This window comes from Bufo gargarizans, chromosome 6, assembly GCF_014858855.1.
Source record: "Bufo gargarizans isolate SCDJY-AF-19 chromosome 6, ASM1485885v1, whole genome shotgun sequence".
NCBI classification, from domain to species: domain Eukaryota; kingdom Metazoa; phylum Chordata; class Amphibia; order Anura; family Bufonidae; genus Bufo; species Bufo gargarizans.
In genome coordinates this window covers 137,854,564-137,868,829 of record NC_058085.1, presented here as the reverse complement: position 1 = coordinate 137,868,829, position 14,266 = coordinate 137,854,564, and the positions used below count along the sequence as shown (strand labels likewise).

Here is a 14,266-nt window from a genome sequence, read left to right as displayed (position 1 = left end):
GGAGAGAAGCACTATGGGGGCATCTACTATGGTCCTATCTTATATACTGGCACACATGGGGGGCACTATGGAGAAGGGGGAGAGGAGCATTATAGTGGCATTTTATACTGGCATATTATGTCAGGCACCAGGGAAACAAGGGGAGGACCACTATGGAGGCACTATATAGGAGTATTTTATACTGGCGAAAATTATAGAGCGCTATGGGGACCATAGCTGAACTGGGGTCCCTAAGAGGGTTTTTTGGGCACACATTAGGGAGGCATTGGCACACATTATGAGTGCATTATGGGGACATTGGATTTACTGGGGGCACTAAGAGGAGGTATTTTTTATACTGCAGGGCATTTTTATGTACGGGCTCACATTAAATGGGGGCATTTTTCACACATTATAAAGAGAATTATTGCTACCCGAGGCATTATGGTGGGCTCTATTACAATTGAGGGACTATGACGAACATGAAATCTCTGACTGATAGAATGTTAAAGAAACAATCTTTATTCATGAGATATCTATAAAACGGGGCACAATTACCCTGATAAATCTTAAACAGGCAAAGAGAACACACCACGTGTACAGAGGGACTAAAATATATATGCCATCTACATGAAGAGTATCGTAATTGAAACACCCATGGAGCCCTATCATTGGATAGACTCATTTTTGTTTTAACAGTACGTATCCCACACAGGTGTAACCAACAAGCCACTGAGGACAGGTGAAGTGGCACTAACGATCTAAATCACCTCAGTGTCCGTATAGTTTCAGACCAACCCTTTTTACTGGTATAGACTGAGGGAGCATAAACAGTCCAGCTCACTGAGGACCGTGCATGGCCAAACACATGCCGGGCTGAAATAATCTTGGCCCCTCCCCCTGGAGGTGTGTGCCGTTACTGCTGACCAGTAGGGAGTACAGACGTGTCACTGACACGCCCCCCACCAGCGGAGTGACAAATGTAGCGTTACAGCCCGGGGGACTAAGCGCAGCCGCGCTAGACAGGTAAGGAGGAACCTCAATAGCGGCTATAGTTATCCCTGAGACAAAGTAACAATAAACTGTAAGTGACTATGACTGTGACTATGAGGAACATGAACACTAGTAAGGTCACTATGGGAGCATTATTACTTCTGGGGCACAGTGGGGGCATTATTAATGCTGGGGGCACTATTACTACTATGTGCACTCTAGTAGATAATTATTTCTATTGGTGGGACTTTGGGGAGCACTATTAGTAAGGGAGGGGGGCACCCTGGAACAGTATCAGCTTAGCACAATTATTTTTGGGGGACGTTATGTTTACATTATTAGTGTCAGGGACACTATTTCCTGGGTGCAGTTATTTTATTGTGCGCCAATAATTACTGAAGGCGGTACTATCTGTGTGGTTCTAGTATTTTCAGGGGGACTGTTTCTACAGTATAGTATTGGGGAGCACAGTATTAGGGGGTGGCAGGGTAGGGTGTTCAGAAGGTGGGAGGATGATTGAAAACTAGGAAACTAAGATGTCTGTCTGACAAACTCTGCAGAGAGAAGAGATGGCAGAAAGAAATCATCATGGCAGTCTGGTCTGAAAGGAGAAGATGAGGACAGAGAACATCTAAATCTAAGGAGACATCACTGGATGTAAGAGGTATGTGGCGCTGTATTAGGCTACCTTCACATCTGCGTTAGTGATTCCAGCAGGCTGTGCCAGCAGAATGCTCCGGCACGGCTGGATGCAGACAAATGCCCGCCGGCCCCATTAAATATAATGTGATCCGGCAGAGATCCGGCCACAATCTGGTAAAATGCAGAGAATCAGCGGGACAAAACCGCTGCATATGTAATGTTAGGATGGAATAGGTTAGGGTGAGAATTTGGCTTGGGAGGGCCCAGGCACAGGGGCCCTCTGCTGTCTGTTTTCACCCCTAAATATTACTGCAGCCAAATTAAAGGAACAAAATGATAGAAGACTGCCTCAGAGTTGGAAGCATATGTTCAGAACTTGGTTTTGTGGTTCCTCCTGTAAAATATGTCATAATGTCTACTAGGAACTAGTTCTTATTGCATCACAAAAGTAGCACATTTATCCTTTAGAGTGTGAAGAAAAAACAAACAAAAACGTGTTCCCTCCCATTATAAAGAAGCATAATCTAAGTATCAAAGTGTTAAGCACTACGGGTGCAGTAGGCCTGTAGACCCATTGGTTGCTTTCTTCTTGGAAGCTTAGCCTTTGCCGGGAAATTCCATGAGCCTGCAAGCCTATCAGCGAGCAGAATGTCGCTGTCACAGTCTTGAGAGGGGAGGGCAGGGGAGAGTGAGATCATCACACATGAGAGGAGGAGGGAACAGGAGTGTGAAACTGTAGTTGTAACTAAGGGAGGAGAAGAAAGGGGGGGAAAAAGTCTTAAACTCTGGCAGTATGCAGACCAGAAAGGGGGTGGGAGGGACAAGAGTATAGACTGGAAGCATGTATAGAGTGTGAAGAGTCTCAGAAACAGGCAAGTGTCAAATCCAAGGAGAGAAAAGACAAAGGATCAAAAACAGAAGCTGGTAAGTGTGGGTAGTAGTTGAGTTTAACTAAGGGGTGTGACTGCAGGTCTGCTGAGCGGGCCCGAGAGTCAGGGTATGCCAGGTACAAGAAGACTTTGTACAGTCCAGGTATGTGTGACGGAACGATCAGCAGCAAGTGTGTTCTTGTACGCCCTCACATTCGACTGTAAAAAGTGACCTAATGTATATGAGGTTTGTCATAGACCTGCTCTTATAGACCAGGTAAAGTATGGCCTCCATAACGTGAGGAGATATAAATATGCACCCTTTTAACGAGTGTCATACTATCTCTGCATGTCTATAACTTTCTGATTTATACATGATCATGTCATTCGTGTATGCATACAAGATTGATGACATGCATGACTAATGACGTGTGACATCTTTGTTTTATTACATTTTCCGGATTGTACCCGGCACACATGTATTTTTCTATGTGCATACTTACAACAGCACACAGTAATAGATCTGTCGGGGCAGAACGTTTGATTACAGGAGATTGCTCTTTCAGGATGTATTGTAATAGACTTTATTTGATCATTGCAATGGATCTATAGGCTCTTAAGATACTTTCAATCCTAAAAATCTCTGCCCTCTTCTACTTAACCATTCATTAATGATAACTTGTTTTGGAAAGGTGAGTGGTAACCAATAACGCTCCCAGCGGGCTTGTCACTTGGCTCTTTAAAAGACATCAATCCAAAAATTGTTTAGATGTGTAGTGATTTGGAGGACAATGGATGGGTTTCTACATTATTTGGTAGATTCAGGCCATTTGTAGGTCTGGGAAAGCTGAATGATGGCCTATGTGGAGCAGTAATGCTGATCTTATTGGTGGCCACTCAGTTTCCGAAATCAAAGAAGTAATTAAGTCTCTGAAACGGTATTGGCAAAAGAGTTCAACTCAAAGAAATCTCCAACTATATGCAAACCTTACCATAATGACCAGCAAAACTGCAAGGGCCCTGTTTTAGTGTAGATCCAGTACAAAGAGGTCTATCCTGTAGACCAGGGATGCTCAACCTGCGGCCCTCCAGCTGTTGTAAAACTACAACTCCCACCATGCCCTGCTGTAGGCTGATAGCTGTAAGCTGTCCAGGCATGCTGAGAGTTGTAGTTTTGCAACAGCTGAAGGGCCGCAGGTTGAGCATCCCTGCTGTAGACAATCAACTGCTATAACATGTCTACACTCTCGGATATACACCACTGAACTGGTTATAGTAGACATCACCAGTCCAATGGGCTGATGTTCTTTTAGTAACATTTTTTTTTACAACTTTTTCTTATGTTTTTGATTTGTTCTTAGGGTGCTGACCCACATTCAGGTTTTTATGCAGTTTTTGAAGCCAAAATCATAAAATGATAATAAAAGGCGAGGAGGTATTGAAGGCAGATACTGCTTGTAAAAAAAAATCTTTGGTTTTGGCTTCAAGAACTGCACCAAAAAACCTGTACATTTAGTAGCACCCTTCAAGAGGTAGGCCCATCTCACACCTTGGAGGTATATTGCTAGGATATGCCCTCAATGTCAGATAGGTACAGGTTCCACCTCTGGAACCTGCGCCTGTCTCTCAAATGAGGGATGGCGTGTTCTCCATTTACTTCTATGGGAGTTCCAAAAAGAGCCATGCGAATGTGCTTGGCTATTTCCAGAACTCCTATAGAAGTTAACTGCGAGCACACCACGCAAGCATGGTCCTCTTTCCATTCACCTCTATGGGAATTCCGGATTTTTTTTGGGCACCCCAATAAAAGTGAATGAAGGGTTGCCACACATGTGCAGTTTTCCCTCATTCATTTTCTGGGTCCCGTTCTAGAGATAGGTGCGGGTCCCACCTCTGGGACCTGAACTTATCGGACATTGGTAGCATATCCTACCGTTATGCCACCAATGTGTCAAATGGGCCATCCCTTTAAGACTTTGTTCACACGCGGTCCATTTGTTGCCGAAATTCCGTACATCCTAATGGGGTTTGTAAAAATTCAAGCACATGCTGCAGAAATAGCATGGTTCTGATCTATGGGACGGATTCTTGTGGAAATCTTTTAGTCTATATTCACACCTGAGGTGCAGTTTAAACTGCAATGCAAAGTGCACTGGAAAAACAACATGTGCTTTTGCTGTGGTTTTTTATGCAGTTGTATTCTTTCCAGGTGAGACATTGAAATCAGTGTATTTCATCTGTAAAAAAAAATGGCTATTAAAATCAGAGCAAAAATGCTTTTTTTTTTTTTTTTTTTTTTTTTTTTTTTTTGCAATGCAGGCTTAACACCATTTTATGTGGCAATGTACCCCTACAGATCTGCTGAATGTAAATGCGGCAGAGCATTGCTATACATTAGTCAGTGTGGCAGGGGCAAGCATGTCTCCTGTAAAGTAACTGCGCCTGTTGTTACCGACTGTTATGATGCTGAGCTTTGTCTGGCACCTGCTTCCGTGTTTGCATATTGCAGGCAGACAGTCCACCAACAAACATACCACACAATATAATTCTCATATCAAACCATACTAACCAAAACCAAACAAAAACTATCCCTTCCAGCATGTCCCAACACGTAGAGTGGTCTCCAGTGTTTCTAGGTATGTGTAGTGAACGTACAACTGACAGAACATGCTGGGAGTTGCAGTTTTAAATCAGTTAGAGGTGTGTCTGTCACATATACACTGACGGCTACTGCTTAAAAAAACTGACCTATTCATCAGTTTAGGGGGCCATTTAAACAGGCTCGTTCCAGATCATTGGTGCACGCAAAATGCCTACCGATCAGCATTTAATTGGCCACTGATCAGATATTTTATGGTTACATATTTTATGCTCAGATATTTTATACATTGGAGGTGCTGCCAGCAAACTGGGGGATGAACAATCGTAATAGCGATCATTTGTTCCCTATTAATTGGGCTGTGTGAAAATGTGTGTCAAATGACTTGCATATTGTCCCATGTAAAAGGACCTTTAGGGTGGCTGCACACAGTGTGAATTACTCACGGTTTTTCCTCCCGTATTTAGTGCGGGGGAAAACGCAGTGTAATACAGTACCAGCAAAGTGAATGAGATTAAACAAATTTCATGTACACCTTGCTTACATAAACAGAAAATCTGCAACAAAAACATATAAAAACTGCACAAAAAAATGCACCAAAACTGTGATAAATATTGTGGATTTATGTGCGATTTTGGTGCGGTTTTGGTGCAGATCTACACCGTGCACAGGCGCTATAAATAAGTAACCTATTAGGTGAGGGTCACACATAAAATTCTGCTGTTAAACTGCCTAAAATATGCACCAAAATCCAAAATAAAATCTGCACATGCATTTCTAGAACAGATGCCTAGAGTCTGTTGCAGTGGACACCTGTCACATGACCAAAGATCGGGTGTAGCAGTGCAGCCAATAAACTGAATAGAGTTGCAGTGCAAGTTGCTGCAACTGCAACCCCAGAATTGGAAAAAATCCAGAAGTGTTTATTTTATTATATTTTTAGCAATTCTGGGGTCTAGGTCACAGTTAGGCTACTCTCACACTAGCGTTCGGGGCTCCGCTTGTGAGTTCCGTTTGAAGGCTCTCACAAGCGGTCCCGAACGCTTCCATCCAGCCCTAATGCTTTCTGAGTGGATGCGGATCCGCTCAGAATGCATCAGTCTGGCAGCGTTTGGCCTCCGCTCCGCTCAGCAGGCGGACACCTGAACGCTGCTTGCAGCGTTCGGGTGTCCGCCTGGCCGTGCGGAGGCGAACGGATCCCAGACTTACAATGTAAGTCAATGGGGACGGATCCGTTTGAAGGTGACACAATATGGCTCAATTTTCAAACGGATCCGCCCCCCTTTGACTTTCAATGTAAAGTCTGGACGGATCCGTCTGAGCAACTTTCACACTTCAAATTTTTTCTAAACTATAATGCAGACGGATCCGTTCTGAACGGATCCCATCGTCTGCATTATAGGATCGGATCCGTCTGTGCAGACACCAGACAAATCCGCTCTGAACGCAAGTGTGAAAGTAGCCTAACTTGCAAGTCATACTGCGACCCCATTCAGATCAATGGCTGCACTGCTACCCAGCTCGTCTTTGGTTGTGCAATGGGTGGTGCGGAGAACATCTCTGTGTAGCCCCAATCAACATTCTACACAGAGTAGAACATCCTGATCCTTTTTCATCAGAAGATGTTGCATTGAGAAAAACTTGTAGAACTCATTCATTGGTCACCAGTATTTCAATTCATTCAGATCAGGAAGGGTCCTTACAGACACAAATGTTTGCACTGACATTTCTTGGGGTTGGCTGCAAAAATGGCAGAATAACTTTTTGCCATGTTTTTATGGTGTTTTTTTAATAATTTTTTTGAGTTTTTATCAGTGTGTCTTACCGTTATTTCCTTTGTGGCATCCTCAGCCCATAGGTGATGTAAAAACTCCAAGAGCTATAGCACTATAATAAAGTCACCTAAGGCTATTTTTAGACTCGCATTTGGTGGAGATCTGTCATGGATCTGCACAAACGCTTCCGTTCAGATAATACAACCGCATACATCCATTCAGAACGCATCCGTTTGTATTATCTGTAACATAGCCAAAACAGATCCGTCTTGAACACCATTGAAAGTCAATGGGGTACGAATCCGTCTTCTATTGTGCCATATTGTGTCAGTGAAAACGGATCCGTCCCCATTGACTTACATTGTGTGTCAGGACGGATCCGTTTGCCTCCGCATTGTCAGGCAGACACCAAAACGCTGTCCGCCCCCAGAGCAGAATGGAGGCGGAATGGAGGCGGAATGGAGGCATTCTGAGCGGATCCTTATCCATTCAGAATGCATTAGGTCAAAACTGATCCGTTTTGGACCAATTGTAAGAGCCCTGAAACGGATCTCTCAAACGAAAACCAAAATGCCAGTGTGAAAGTAGCCTAACGAACAAAAATGGGATTAGCAAAAAAATATAAAAAATGCTTTTTTGACCTGTGTTTTATATTCTTCATAGACCTTCAGCTAAGAGAGGGTTTGCATCACAGTTTCATATTCTGTTCTTCTGATCGGTCAGCAGAACTAAAAAAAAAAAACTGGATCCTATAAAAAAGGATCCTATGTATCAGTTATGCACATTTGGCATCCATTTGAGCTATTTCCGTCTGAGATCCGTTTTTCTAGACAGAGAAAAAAGTACTGCTGCAGAAAATGTTGGCGCGCTAATGTTAGGGCACTTACGATTGTCCTGCCCGGGATCCAGCTGGGGGTACCAGCATTTAGATGCTTGGATAGCTGTGGGGCAAGATCCTCCTGGGAGGCCGGCTGTGCTGTAGGGTTAATGCAGCAGCTGAGCATTCTCTTCTCATACAGGAAACATAGGAGCTGCCTGGGCTGTGCTGTAGGGTTAATGCAGCAGCTGAGCTTTCTCTTCTCATACAGGAAACACAGGAGCTGTCTGGGCTGTGCTGTAGGGTTAATGCAGCAGCTGAGCTTTCTCTTCTCATACAGGAAACATAGGAGCTGCCTGGGCTGTGCTGTAGGGTTAATGCAGCAGCTGAGCTTTCTCTTCTCATACAGGAAACACAGGAGCTGTCTGGGCTGTGCTGTAGGGTTAATGCAGCAGCTGTGCTTTCTCTTCTCATACAGGAAACACAGGAGCTGTCTGGGCTGTGCTGTAAGGTTAATGCAGCATCTGAGCTTTCTCTTCTCATACAGGACACACAGGAGCTGTCTGGGCTTTGCTGTAGGGTTAATGCAGCAGCTGTGCTTTCTCTTCTCATACAGGAAACACAGGAGCTGTCTGGGCTGTGCTGTAAGGTTAATGCAGCAGCTGAGCTTTCTCTTCTCATACAGGAAACACAGGAGCTGTCTGGGCTGTACTGTAAGATTAATGCAGCAGCCGAAATTTCTCTTCTCATACAGGAAACACAGGAGCTGTCTGGGCTGTGCTGTAAGATTAATGCAGCAGCTGAGCTTCCTCTTCTCATACAGGAAACACAGGAGCTGTCTGGGCTGTGCTGTAGGGTTAATGCAGCATCTGAGCTTTCTCTTCTCATACAGGAAACACAGGAGCTGTCTGGGCTGTGCTGTAAGGTTAATGCAACAGCTGAGCTTCCTCTTCTCATACAGGAAACACAGGAGCTGTCTGGGCTGTGCTTTAAGGTTAATGCAGCAGCTGAGCGTTCTCTTCTCATACAGGAAACACAGGAGCTGTCTGGGCTGTGCTGTAGGGTTAATACAGCATCTGAGCTTTCTCTTCTCATACAGGAAACACAGGAGCTGTCTGGGCTGTGCTGTAGGGTTAATGCAGCATCTGAGCTTTCTCTTCTCATACAGGAAACACAGGAGCTGTCTGGGCTGTGCTGTAAGGTTAATGCAGCAGCTGAGCTTTCTCTTCTCATACAGGAAACACAGGAGCTGTCTGGGTTGTGCTGTAGGGTTAATGTAGCAGCTGAGCTTCCTCTTCTCATACAGGAAACACAGGACCTGTCTGGGCTTTGCTGTAGGGTTAATGCAGCAGCTGAGCTTTCTCTTCTCATACAGGAAACACAGGAGCTGTCTGGGCTGTGCTGTAGGGTTAATGCAGCAGCTGAGCTTTCTCTTCTCATACAGGAAACACAGGAGCTATCTGGGCTGTGCTGTAGGGTTAATGGAGCAGCTGAGCTTTCTCTTCTCATACAGGAAACACAGGAGCTATCTGGGCTGTGCTGTAGGGTTAATGGAGCAGCTGAGCTTTCTCTTCTCATACAGGAAACACAGGAGCTGTCTGGGCTGTGCTCTAGGGTTAATGCAGCAGCTGAGCTTTCTCTTCTCATACAGGAAACACAGGAGCTGTCTGGGCTGTGCTGTAGGGTTAATGCAGCATCTGAGCTTTCTCTTCTCATACAGGAAACACAGGAGCTGTCTGGGCTGTGCTGTAGGGTTAATGCAGCAGCTGAGCTTTCTCTTATACAGGAAACACAGGAGCTGTCTGGGCTGTGCTATAGGGTTAATGCAGCATCTGAGCTTTCTCTTCTCATACAGGAAACACAGGAGCTGTCCGGGCTGTACTGTAAGATTAATGCAGCAGCTGAGCTTTCTCTTCTCACACAGGAAACACAGGAGCTGTCTGGGCTGTGCTGTAAGGTTAATGCAGCAGATGAGCTTCCACTTCTCATACAGGAAACACAGGAGCTGCCTGGGATGTGCTGTAAGGTTAATGCAGCATCTGAGCTTCCTCTTCTCATACAGGAAACACAGGAGCTGTCTGGGCTGTGCTGTAAGGTTAATGCAGCATCTGAGCTTTCTCTTTTCATACAGGAAACACAGGAGCTGTCTGGGCTGTGCTGTAAGGTTAATGCAGCATCTGAGCTTCCTCTTCTCATACAGGAAACACAGGAGCTGTCTGGGCTGTGCTGTAAGGTTAATGCAGCATCTGAGCTTTCTATTTTCATACAGGAAACACAGGAGCTGTCTGGGCTGTGCTGTAAGGTTAATGCAGCAGATGAGCTTCCACTTCTCATACAGGAAACACAGGAGCTGTCTGGGCTGTGCTGTAGGGTTAATGCAGCATCTGAGCTTTCTCTTCTCACACTGGAAACACAGGAGCTGTCTGGGCTGTGCTGTAAGGTTAATGCAGCAGCTGAGCTTTCTCTTCTCATACAGGAAACACAGGAGCTGTCTGGGCTGTGCTGTAGGGTTAATGCAGCAGCTGAGCTTTCTCTTCTCATACAGGAAACACAGGAGCTGTCTGGGCTGTACTGTAAGATTAATGCAGCAGCCGAAATTTCTCTTCTCATACAGGAAACACAGGAGCTGTCTGGGCTGTGCTGTAAGGTTAATGCAGTATCTGAGCTTTTTCTTCTCATACAGGAAACACAGGAGCTGTCTGGGCTGTGCTGTATGGTTAATGCAGCAGCTGAGCTTTCTCTTCTCATACAGGAAACACAGGAGCTGTCTGGGCTGTGCTGTAGGGTTAGGCTACGTCTACACGATGACATTTGTCGCGCGACAGATAGGGCACAACTACACTGCAACATTTGTAGCGCAACATTTTGTTGCACTAATGTCGCGCGACAATTTTAATAATGGCAGTCTATGGTGTTGCACTGCAACATGCTGCGACTGCGACTGCGACGCAACAGTCGAAGAAAATCTATTCAGCATGTTGCATGTTGCAGTGCGACACCATAGACATAGCCATTATAAAAATTGTCGCACGACATATGTCGGCGTGTAGACATAGCCTTAATGCAGCAGCTGAGCTTTCTCTTCTCATACAGGAAACACAGGCGTTTTCTGGGCTGTGCTGAAGGGTTAAAGGGGTCATCCAAGACTATAAAATGCTCTCCCCCAAATGCCAGGCCCCTCACAATGAATATACTTAACTGGCTCCCCGCGCCGCTCCTGGTCCCTGCTGCTTCTCCCCGTGTGTGGATGAAAACATCCGGCGTCTAGGGGGGGAGCAGCCAATGGCAGGCGGGGACGAAGATGAGCCTCCCTAGCGTCACCTGCAATGTTTTCATCCCAGCACCGGGACCAGGAGCAGCGCAGGGAGCGGGGGAGCCAAGTAAGTATATTCATTGAGAGGGGCCCGGCATATGGGGGAGCATTTTATAGTCTTGGATAACCCCTTTAATGCAGCAGATGAGCTTTCTCTTCTCATACAGGAGCTGTCCGGACTGTGCTGTAATGTCTGCACAGAAGCAGGGCACACTTCTGTGGAGATCTCTCAGTCTCTCTATCTGCTGGCCATGCTGCTGTCTCTAAGGATACTTTCACACTAGCGTTTTTATTTTCCGGTATGGAGTTCCGTCATAGGGTTTCAATACCGAAAAAAATAAACGCTTCAGTTTTGTCCCCATTCATTGTCAATGGGGACAAAACATAACTGAGCAGAACGGAATGCTCCAAAATGCATTCTGTTCCGTTTGGTTGCGTTCCCATAACGGAAAGCAAACCGAAGCAAGCTGCCGTTTTCTTTCCGTCATGGGATGTGGAGCTAAACTTTCAATGGAGTTCATGACGGATCCATCTTGGCAATGTTAAAGATAATACAACCGGATCCGTTCATAACGGATGCAGATGGTTGTATTATCAGTAACGGAAGCGTTTTTGCTGAACACTGCCGGATCCAGCAAAGACACTAGTGTGAAAGTAGCCTAAGATGGCTGCTATTCCTCCTCCTTAGCATTTCCCCTGGTCCCCCTGCTATTGGTTGCAGGAAGGAGCAAGTGCTCATGGGATTTGTAGTCCACTTAACCTTAGAAGAATCAGCACTAATACCTGCTGCTGTGAGTCTCTGCTTGTAATTGACAGCCACCGCATCCACTAGACCCACTGCTTTCTCTGCAGGGGTACAAAGACAATTGCTTAAAAGAGTATTTCTGTTACAGACAATTGTGTAAACCAGTATCCCAGTCACAGTTAATTGCTTAAAGGATAACTGTCACACTTAGACCCTAATTTCAATTTTCTTATATGTAGTTACTAATAACATTATATTCCAGAATCAGTTACTATTAGACTGACTTACCCCATATTTAATAAGATTCAGCCTTTAGCAACCAGTCTGCATAAAACTGCAATTTCACTATTCAGTTAAGATGGCCGCCACTGCCCTCACCCTGAGGCTAATCCCGCCTGCCCTCACTAGCCAGTAACAATAGCCCCCCAAAAGTGTCAGTAACCACAGCCCTCCCCCTAAAGGGTTAATCTCCTGCAGCACACAGGGGTCCTCTTACCACATGTTGCTTCCATTTATACACTGAGCAGATGGCAGGTCTCCCTTCCCTGGTCTGCGCTGCTTCCACTCTGCATTCTCCAGCTCTGCTGAGTGAGGGAGCGTCTGCCAAGCGCAGGGACAGGGAGAAATGCACACAGCCCAGGCACTGTTATCAGCTCTTGGGGAGGACCTGGCTTTAATTATTTACTTACAGTCCCTGGCTGTCTGTAATCTGACCTTGCACGCTGCGTGCTTCTGCGTCCTCCGTCCTTCAACACATAGACGGACCCTGCCTAGCAACCTGATTTTAAGCACAGGTAAAAATAGGCAATAAAGGGAACAAAACTGTGGAATTAAGGGGTAATTGAATACACAGTGAAAAGTTGAAATAGGGCCACCAAGGAGATATTAATCACCACAATCTAATACTCCAAAAAAAAAAAAAAAAATACAACAGTTATACTTTAAGGGAGTATTCCTGTTGCAGAGCCTTCTATTTGAGGAATCACTGCTGGTCTGTTGTACTGTACTCACATCGTTAGTACAACAGATGTCATAGGACAACTTTGCATGCATCGTAGTCACCCACTTCATCCCATATGGCCCAAAATCAAATCCTCATGACAAGGACCTTGAGGATGGCAATGACTAATGTTCTGGAGATGGTGAAAGATATGTAAAGCATCACAATGTGATGAAGGGAATGAAAGCAACAAGTTCTTTCATCCATAATTACATCTCCTATACACCTACACATTCTTCACCCACTTTCTGCTTCATTTGCATGGGCATGTTAGAGTTAACTATTGTATGCAATCCAACTTTTATGATCAAATCTGGGAGTTATCACTGCAATCTTACAAGGTGTATTATTACTACATAATCAGCAAATAGAACGAAATGTAATAGTTACCGTACCAGTGGATGCCATATATTGCTGCAAAAGGACATAGTATGGCAAGTTTATTAATACTGTCATAGGCATGGGGTTGGGCGCTGTCTCACTATATTAAAACTGAGCCCGCCATTTATGAAATGAAACCAGCCAGGTGACCGGCTTCTGAATTAAGCCCAGGCAATCATCTGTTATCTTAGGGGTAACATGTGGCCATACATACAGGGGAAATGCTGTATAATAAGGTAAATACTTAAAGGGGCTGTTTTATCACAAACAACGGGGGCATATCACTAGGATATGTCCCCATTGTGTTATAGTGCGCTAAGACCCACACCTATGTTGAGAACGGAGCCCCGAAAGTGGTGGAGAGTGCACGGCGCATGTTCAGCCGCCCTCCATTCATTTTCTATAGGGCTGCCTATAGAAGTGAATGGGAGTGGTGGCCAGCCATGCGCAGTGCGCTCCTATTCACTTCTGTCTGATCAGCAGGGTAAGGCTACTTTCACACTAGCGTTCGATCGGATCCGTTCTGAACGGATCCGCTCATATTAATGCAGACGGTGGCTCCGTTCAGAACGGATCCGTTTGCATTACCATGAACAAAAAAAAAAAAAAAAAAAAAAAAATTTTTAATTTTTTTTTTTTTTCATGATAGTGCAAACGGATCCGTTTTGACTTTACATTGAAAGTCAATGGGGGACGGATCCGTTTGAAAATTGAGCCATACTGTGTCAACTTCAAACGGATCCGTCCCCATTGACTTACATTGTAAGTCTGGACGGATCCGTTTGCCTCCGCACAGCCAGGCGGACACCCGAACGCTGCAAACAAGTCATATGTTGGGTCTGACCTGTTGGGCATTTTGTCTTAAGAATTTACATTCTGTTGTCAGTCATTAAAAAATAGGTCTTGCTGGCCACGTTCTCTCTTTCTCCTAAATGATCATTTGGTCTCCAGTTCTATTCCCTAAATCCCCTAATGTTACTTCTTTGGAAGGTGGACTTTAAGTGACCATGAGACTACTCATGAGACTACTGGATTTGCTTACCTTAGGGAAAATGGAGACAAAAGCAAGCCAAAATTCAATGGCTGGTCCCTTTTTACTGCTGTGCTTTTGACAACGCTGGGGTTGCAGTTGTGGCAACTTGCAAGTTGCCTT

At 45.0% G+C, this 14,266-nt stretch overlaps 1 protein-coding gene across 1 annotated transcript in view; it reads left to right on the top strand.

The window, feature by feature from the left end:
• Window positions 1-2,388: 2,388 nt before the first annotated feature.
• Window positions 2,389-14,266, top strand: part of MAP3K14 (mitogen-activated protein kinase kinase kinase 14) — a 38,158-nt gene continuing 26,280 nt past the window's right edge. The window contains exon 1 of the mRNA XM_044296972.1: window positions 2,389-2,538. The gene's annotated coding sequence lies outside the window, so the exon portion shown is untranslated. The remainder of the gene's footprint in view (window positions 2,539-14,266) is intronic.